A 6,302-nucleotide genomic window follows, 5' to 3' on the forward strand; every position below is an offset into this window, starting at 1 on the left:
CAAATTGACATCGTAGGAAGTCACTTAACATTCATTATTATGTTATTTTCCTCGGGTTTGCGGGTAGAAAAGCATGTCACTTTATCCGGGTAATTATGCGTGTGTTGTAATTCATTAAATACTTATGTCAAAGTAAACTGATTGGTTGACTAAACGGAAACAGGATCCTGCGCTCTAGAAACGACCTGTTTCCTGATAATCCTATTTCATTGTCTGTCGCCAACATTGCCAATTTATCTATCACTGTTCAATGTGTTTTGTATGACGTTGATTTCCGATTAACATTTTTACTGTTTCACATTTACGTCTACAAGCTTTTTAATTGAAATATATTCCATGACGTAAGACAAGGTTGCGCATTCGCCTTTTTAACTATTTTCTTGGTTAGAACATCAACAGTTTAATATGAGAATCCAACTAATAACAACACAAATTGCACTAATTATCATTCTAAGCCTCTCTACATGTATATAAACATTTTTATCAAATGTAATAAAATACTAACACGCAAATCATATCTATTATTATATATTAAAATTACGCGATTATTATCTTGTTTTTGTACTTACCAAATAAGCAATTCTGGTCTAAAAACACTAGTTGAACTATCGTTTTTTAACAAAAATAAATATATTTAAAATAAAATAGCATTATATTTATAATCAATGAATTTTTTAAATATGATTTGAAGTAATAAATAAATCAAAATACTTATTTCATTCATAGTTGAATATTTAAAGATAAAAAACTCAAAAATAAATAAAACTGCCGTATTTCTGATGTTGAATACAAAGAAATTTTATTTCACGTACGACCCTTGAAATGTCAGATTTAAATTATGTGGTAGCTTTTGTAGAAATTAATATTCAATATTTTTTTTTTATTTTGGTGAACGATTTATAACCTTATATACATGATAGAGTATTATTCACAAGTAAGTGAAAAAATATTTCAGCCAAATTGAACAAATTCCAACTTTACCAATCTTTTTTACATGATTAAATGAAAACAAAAAATCCTCTTAAGTACACAAATACACTATTTGTATACTCAAGAGGATTAAGAAAGTGTTTACACTAAACACTTTCTTAAAATAATAGGTAACCTGTTTAATTATCGAAAAAAATATGTATTAAAGTTCAAAATTACATAACAAGTTTATTATGACGAATTATCTTCTAATTTCTAGATATTAAATTAACAATTTCTTCTATTCTTAAATTTTAATACCTTAAATTATATCAAATTAGAAACTAACCTACTAAATTGAATTTAAGTCCAAAAAACCAAAAAGGTCCTATGATTGAACGGTATTTGATTGCTCATATCTTATTTAAATGTCAACAATAGTGTTTAAACATTTTTCATTTATGTCACACAAAATTAACAAAATTATTTAACTTTTGTGTTAGGAAGTAAAAATTCCAGTCATTCTACCAAGCAAATACTGCTTTTTAGAAATATTTATTTTTATTAAGCAGTGTATAGGATGAATAAAATAACAAAATATATACTTCTGACATAGCTTTTTAATAAAACGCTAAATATGATAATATTTTATTCCTTGAAATCATTTTAAAGTATCAAAATAGCATCCACATCCATAAAATGTATGTACTTTTTAAAATATATATCAACTCTCAAAATCAATTTAAGACGAGTAATTTTATCGAAAAGAGCAATAACACAAGGTAGTTTTGTTATTTATTTAAAAAAAATGTACATGAAAAAGACAAAGGACTGTAAAATAAGGTAAATAAAAAATTACGCATTAAATGAAAAAGACGTCATTGACATCTTCCGAAAACGAATAAGTTTTAGATTATATTTTTTATTAAATAAGTATAAGTGTTAAACTTAACTGTTTTAAAATTTAATATTTGTTAAAATCAATCTATTTAATGACCGAAAATATTTTGTTTGATTGTATATATACAATGTGGAACTCTTATAACTTCTGACACAACTCAGGTGGAGTATGCGATTTATAAATATAAAAGTACGAGCTGTACTCACTGGCACTGCATACCTACTTTTTGTGTTAAATTATTTTAAGTCAATAATTATTACATATTTATATTTATCGACCCGTCAAAATTTTATGTAAGAAAAATTCAATTTTCAAAAAATCTAAAAGAAAAATACAATTTTTATTGTTAAAAACAAATAATAAAAAATATTATATTAACAAAATCTCAAAACACATAATTTGTTTTAAAAAAAAAGTTTAAACAAATTTTGATTGAATCAAAAGTTTTAGGTGTTGTCAGTTATATTTGTTCCATCATGTATAAATATATAAATTTAAACTTTAAAATAAACATAAAAATATTGTTTAAAGAAATGAATAGAAAAGAAAAGACATGTATATCAACTTAATAAATAATATTTACTTAGTTTATATTAATTTTTTATAAACAGAGAGTATATGATGTGTACATGCCTTACCCGAGATAAAAAACATTAGAATCCAATTTACTTCGTTAAAATGTTAAATAATGTAATCGATAATTTTAATACATTGATCCTATTTTAGGTGTTTCTTTTTATGAGGTATCAGATTTTATTTGAAAGTGAAACAATTTACTATATTTTTTTTTTTTTTTTTTTTATTCAGTTCGTGATACCTTGAGTATAATTTAATCTTATAAACGATTAATATAACGATAAAAAAAATCACCCCATTGTGCAGTATTATGATGAAAGCTATACTTGGAGCACAGGAATAAAATTTGACGATTATATATTTTTTTTGGACGGTTTCAATGATTGAAGATTGTAAAAAAATTACAAAAAAAAACATTAACTTTTAAGAAGTAAAGTGTTTATCGTCCGCTAGAACGTGCCGAAACCCAAATTTTAGTTAGAAGAATCAGTTTTCCATTTTTATCAAGTAAGTTTGTTTTTTGAATTTACATTTTAAAAAGAAGTCACAAACTTTACTTAATACCTTCTTTGTTTTGCCAATATATACATTATACAGTCAAGCTGCTTATAAATAATAATCTATATGAATAATATTATATAAGGCGATTTCATAACAAAAAATTAAAATGTCAATTTTAAGTCTCGCAATGAATTTCTTTTTATTTGTCTGACTCTCAATTTTCTGATATTTATAGATAACTTTTATGTTTTGTTTATAAGTAATAGAATATTTATTGAAACTCATAAACTTAGAGCCCTACTTTATAAGTTTTTTTTTTTTATGTGATTAGTGAAAAATTTTAATATTTAGTACTTCAGTATCAAAACAAACGACAATAAGATATATATATATAAATTGTCTACAAAATTAATATTTCCATATCTTTTTTTTGTAATTACCTCAATGACAACCGGTATATTTTAAACATTATTAATTGTGTATACAGAGTGATTGCTTAAACATGCTTCAAGCAATGTTTTTGAAAGTATAACACACAATGATATTTTCTTTTCAGAAGTTAATAGTATAATATATTTCATAATTTTCAATAAAAAATTCGCTTTCCCTTTTAAAATAGTATCAACTATAATTTTTTTGTAATAAATATGTTTAGCTTGCTTGAGAAATAAAATTATAGGTTGTTAACAATTTTTGAATGAGTATTTTGAAAGATATTAACGCTTTACTATCATGGATTAGCTTAAAAAAATTATAATCCCATATTCTATTTCACAAAATTTGGAAAAAAACCTAATGCGAAGCTTCTCTATCGCTTTCCTTTATCTCCCACCTTTCCTCAAGATACTAATTTAAAGTGAAAAAAAAGAGGGTTGAATCAAATATTTTTATTTGGAAATTATAGAACACACGATACTATTACTTTAAAAAAAAAACTATAATATGCCTTGTACTTTTATAGATATTGCGTGAGACATAATTAATCATTCACCTAGTATAATATATAATTATTTTTATTTATAATTTTTAAAAAATGGTTTCCACGTCTTAAGTGCTATTTATTACATTGCTCTAAGTAGGTATCAGTTGAATTAAAAATTACAAATAATTATTAATTTACTCGAATATGATTTTTATACCTATATTATTTTGTTGCAAAAATACTATAAATAGCGTTAAAACAATATTTGGACGTACTATGAAACATTTATTTGAATTTGAAAAAGAGGAATAGTTTTTCATGACTTGAAAATTTTACTTAAGATCATAATTTTTATTTCATTACATAATACTCTTAGTATTCAAAAACGAAATTATTTTTTCCATCATAATTTATACCCTTAAGCAGAGATGAAAATATTTCAATAGGCTTTAAACAATTCCAATATCAAAATAATTCAAGTTATGATATAGAACAGTGTTATTAATCGCAATACATCTCGTTATTAGTGTATTCATACAACTATGCAAAGTGTCTCTAAATTCAGAAAATCATGTTCATAAAATACTTGAGTTTTTTAATTCGAGAGAGAAATATAAAAGTAGTAGCACTCAATGATTCTTCGCCAAGAGTCTGATGATGAAGGGATTGGTGGACTTCTGAGTGTGCTGAATCGGCGTTTCTATCAAAGTGGAGAAGGGTTTCACTGTACTTGAATTTCGCTGATTGTGTTTTCAAACGTAGGCTCCCTTGCTCTTCGTGTTGGTAGGTAAGTATATTATGAAGTAATTTTAGGTTATAACCCTTATTGCGACTACGTCCTGCGGGCCATGACTGATAACCAAGTGATATTATATATGTACGTAGTATTTTAATTACTAAACTAAAGCTACTGCCGTAAGGATATGAGTAAGTAAAATCGTTCCATGACGGTGAATAGCGCTCTACTATTTTTCTTTTCTGTATTATTGTCAAACTACATCACAGCAATTTTACTGGGAATTTTCCATTCAGGCAGTAGACATAGTATGTAACATCTTATTACAACTAACATTAATGCGTGCTCAGTAATGTGATGATAAAGCAACTTATATTATTTATAAATTGATTAGCATACATCAAACAGGTAACTTTAACAGCATTACACGTATAAATCAGCTCAACATTATAACATCATTACAATGCCTAGCTAAATAAATTTGTTTCTTATAATTTTTAAAATTTTAAAACGCCTTTTCAAAAACAAAAAATATAAAAACCATATGAAAAAAAAATTCTTCTTAATATCAAATTATATAAATAAGATTTATTATAATTTTACAAAATTTAATTTTGCACTACATAGTGACAACACAATTAAAAATATCTTATTGTCACCTTTTATTTGTATTTATCATTTTTGTGTCTCGTAGGGCTAGGCCCATTTAACGCCGTAGTAGGTGGAAAATGGTAACTTGGCTTTGTTCCAAATTTTCCTTTGGTTTAATAGCCGTCGACGGCGACGTTTATTTAATAATTTTCTAAAACAAGGAAACACTTCACAACCACGAGTTCCTTCCGGTAAAAAACCACCCGGAAAGATGAAAACTTCTTTCAAAAATAATATTATACTTTCCTTTTTATAACTCCTTTACTCTACCTATGTTATAATTGTCTGACAAAAGAATTCATTTTTCTTCTCTTATGAAATTACTAAAAAATAATAAGGCACTTTTATAATTTCCTTTGCAGTGCTAAAAATTGTTTCAGCTCATTAATTGATCCTCGTTTTTATTTAGTCCTAAAATAAAAGAGCGATCTGTTTTTATAAAATATTTATTTTGATTTTTCTGTGTTTCTTGTACAAATAATTACATTCTAAACTTAGATTAAGTTACACATTTATGTAGATTTAATGTATTGTAATGGTACAGTTTAGATAAAACATTGTAAATTTAAAGTATTATTGTAAATGTATTTTTGTATAATGTGCGACAACATCATATGGGATTTTTACGTTCGTGTTATCTGGTGGCGGCGCTGGAAAAATGTTGCCATGCGTAAGTAGGTGATAAGAAGATAAAATAAAAGGTTGGTTATGTTTTATTTAAAAAAAAGAAAAGACATACGTTATGATAATTGTTGTTTTTTAAAATGAACACATTGTTTTTCTTTTTCTCTCTAATATAAACTAACAAGTAACAATAAGATGTTCATGATTAATTAAATGGAAATATTAATGAACTATGTTTGAGAGAACAGCGAATAAATACGCACGAATATCAACTATATTTGAACTCCTACATCAATGAACATGGCATCACCGACTGAACTAAGGTTAGAAATATAACGACTACTAATCATACACAACTCGTATACATACTATATAGTACATAAAAAATGAATATGTTTATTAGCTTCGATGCGAAGCTGAGAAGGTATTGGTTTTACTATGATGTGTTTTTTTTTTTTTTTTTTTTTTTTTTTTTTTTTTTT

Source organism: Daktulosphaira vitifoliae, unplaced genomic scaffold (assembly GCF_025091365.1).
Source record: "Daktulosphaira vitifoliae isolate Bord-2020 unplaced genomic scaffold, ASM2509136v1 Scaffold_1, whole genome shotgun sequence".
Taxonomy (NCBI): Eukaryota; Metazoa; Arthropoda; class Insecta; order Hemiptera; family Phylloxeridae; genus Daktulosphaira; species Daktulosphaira vitifoliae.